Raw genomic sequence first — 2945 nt, forward strand, 5'->3', positions numbered from 1 at the left:
GGCTATCCTCAACTGACAACATTACTGTATCCATACTATAGTAAGAAGCCCCCAAAATAAGATGTTTTACTTGTATAGCACCAAATACAACACAACTTCTAAATAGCTTAAGGACTAGAGACTTTAATAAGAGTCCTTAAAATTTTGACATTACATTGTTATACATACTTTTGCTTTTTACATGAAAAGTATGTTCACGTGTCCTGGCCTGGCATGGTGGTACACATCTGTAATTCCAGCTACTAAAAGGTAGGAGGATGGTGCTAGGCAAAGGAAGCAATGACACCCTGTCTTATAGTGGAAATAGTAAAGTGCTTGCCTAGTATGCACAAGTGCACAAGGTCCTGGGTTCAATCCTCAGCACCAAAAGGGGGAGAAAAGAGGCCTTAGAGTTTTAAAAATTCAGATACATGAAACAGAAAATTGCCTTATAAGAGAAAAAGGTAAAAGATGACTTACATATCCACTGTATGTCACATTGAAATTCAAAGATATAACATAAAAGGAAAATTGTCCTTTTTGAAAGGAATATTCACTCTTCCTCCTCCCAAAATAGGCAAACTACACTACAAAGAAATTTACATGGACCAATATACTTTGTTTTGAATGTGTAGATTAAAATAAAAATCTATGTTTATAGATTTTTAGGATTATATAATTAGCAATATAAAATTCTGCTTTGAGGAACGGATCAACTAGCTGAAATAAGTTAGCACAATCATTTGAATTGGTTGTCTACATACTGGGCAGGGCTTATTCCTTTTCTTTAACTTCTTTGCACATGTGAAGCATGACATAAGATGTCCTGTTTTACCATGAACAATACGTCCATTTTTAGGTCGACCTTGGCAAATTACACATGGTTCAATGGCATTAAGAGAAAAGCTAGATTTCTTCATGTTGTGTTTCTTCCTTCTCAGAGTCTTTGACATCTTCTTGGCTACTACTGAATGGTGTTCAAAGTTGATGGTTGAGAATAGTCCTCACTTTCTTATGATTGGCAAGCTTGCATGAGTTCATCATCATTTTCCTCAACACTTGACTCCTTGGAATCACTCACCATTATTATCATTATTATTTTTTTTACCATCGGGCACATCGAAGCCCTTTTCTGCCTGAGCTGAATTTTCTACTTTGGCTTTCTCAGAGATTTCCCTTTTATCTTTCCCTTTATCTTCCGGAAGCCAGTTCTCAAGAAGGGCCCAACATCTGTTGCAATGTGATAGAAGGGGAGGATTCATTTCATTGCATGAAGTACACTTCCAATAGTCAGCTACAGAAATTTCAGGATCTTCTCCAAATGAATCTGTATCACTTTCCCCTGCCTGATACACAGTAACTTGATACACCTCATCATCTTCATCTGAGAGTTCTTGTCCTTCTTCACTAAGGCTATACTCTTCTGAATCAAGAGATTCAACTTCAAATTCTGATCCCAATCAGAAACTGAAATTCAACCAACCACCTGAATGTTCACTGACACCATCATCAAGATCCAGATTTGAGGGAGTCTCTGTCGATTCACTGCTACTGCTTCTTTCATGACACATCTCCCTTATTGGACATGTAGCCAGTTTTTTTCAATCAAAGGAAAGGGAAATACTATCAGATTTGTGGCACTTTCTTTGTTGTTCATTAGATAATCCATCAGAGTTTTCCTCTGTCTCACTAATTGCTCTCCTTCTAGACGAGGTAGATGGTCTAGAAACCAAATGTGAAGATGAAGGCTTCCTGAAACTCTCGCCCAGGACCCTTCTGATCATTCCCACTCCCTAGATGGCATCTGTTCTCATTCATAGATGTGCAGGATTCTGATGGTTTCTGTTATTGACTAGTATCAAGTTTCTGTAGATCCTTGTATATATTTTCCTGTAATCCTGTCACTTGGGAGGCAGGATAATCAAGAGTTCAAGGGCAGCATGGGCTACAGAGTGAGTTCAAAACTCTTGTACTCTTTCACAGAGAAGCTCAGCATTCCAAATAAATCTCCCAGTAGATCATTTGAGCAACATACAAGGTGTTGTTTCTCATCATATAACCTTCTAGTCATAATCTATTGGCAAAGATAAAAAATGATCTCCATCCCAGAATTTCAGTACAGTATATTGTACTCACGTATTTCTAGTGCAGAAGTTCTTAACCTGGGACCCAGGAATGCCAAAGAAGTCCTCTTTCATAGTTGTAGGTGTATTTTTGTGCACCAACAAATGACTTCAAAAGCAATGGCTCTGGTCTAACCTGGGTCTCTTGTTCCAAAGCTGGAATCTGTGAGTGCTTATACCACCGTCAGCGGACACAGACATGTTGTTATACACATTGGCCTGCTCTTCCCTGCGCAGGTGTCCTTCAAGGGGCAGGAGGTGGGGGACTGTGGGGAGTCCTTCAGGCACCTGGGTTCCCTTCCCTGGAGGCCTTGCGGCTCAACGACACTGCTCAAACTGCTCAAACTGCTCAAAGTCTGAAGAGAAAGATAGCCACAGGGTGACAGCCAGAGAGGTCAGGCTCAGCTTATGGCTCCATCTCCAGGGAATGAACAGGGGGTCATCTAGACCCTTCTAATGGATCTGAAGTCCCATGAGTACATTTCTTGTTAAACATTGTTACCCTCTCCCTCATTTTTCTCCGACTTTTCCCATCCCCCACCGACTCCTCCAATTTGTAAAGTTCATTTCCAACATAGTGTCTTGTGAGTATTACTGTTGCATTGGTTCAACCTTTGCCCTCTGTCTCATCATTGTGTTGTTCCCTTTCCCTTCTCCAAATCAGATGAATGTATATACAAGACACAGGGTAAAAAAAAAAAAACAAAAACAGTGACAACAGGGATAAGCCAAAGGGGGAATAATGAGGAATTAAAGAAAAAAGAAATAACTTCACACAAGTACATTAAAAGCAACAATAAAAACCCTCTTGTTTCCATGTCTTGGAGTTCATTTTGATTAAAC

The 2945-nt window shown here is 39.6% G+C and overlaps 1 pseudogene; it reads right to left on the minus strand.

The window, feature by feature from the left end:
- Window positions 1-690: 690 nt before the first annotated feature.
- On the minus strand, window positions 691-2303 carry LOC105999158 (annotated as a pseudogene).
- Between the last annotated feature and the right edge of the window lie 642 nt (window positions 2304-2945).

The sequence above is a fragment of the Dipodomys ordii genome, unplaced genomic scaffold (assembly GCF_000151885.1).
Source record: "Dipodomys ordii isolate 6190 unplaced genomic scaffold, Dord_2.0 Scaffold182, whole genome shotgun sequence".
Lineage (NCBI taxonomy): Eukaryota > Metazoa > Chordata > Mammalia > Rodentia > Heteromyidae > Dipodomys > Dipodomys ordii.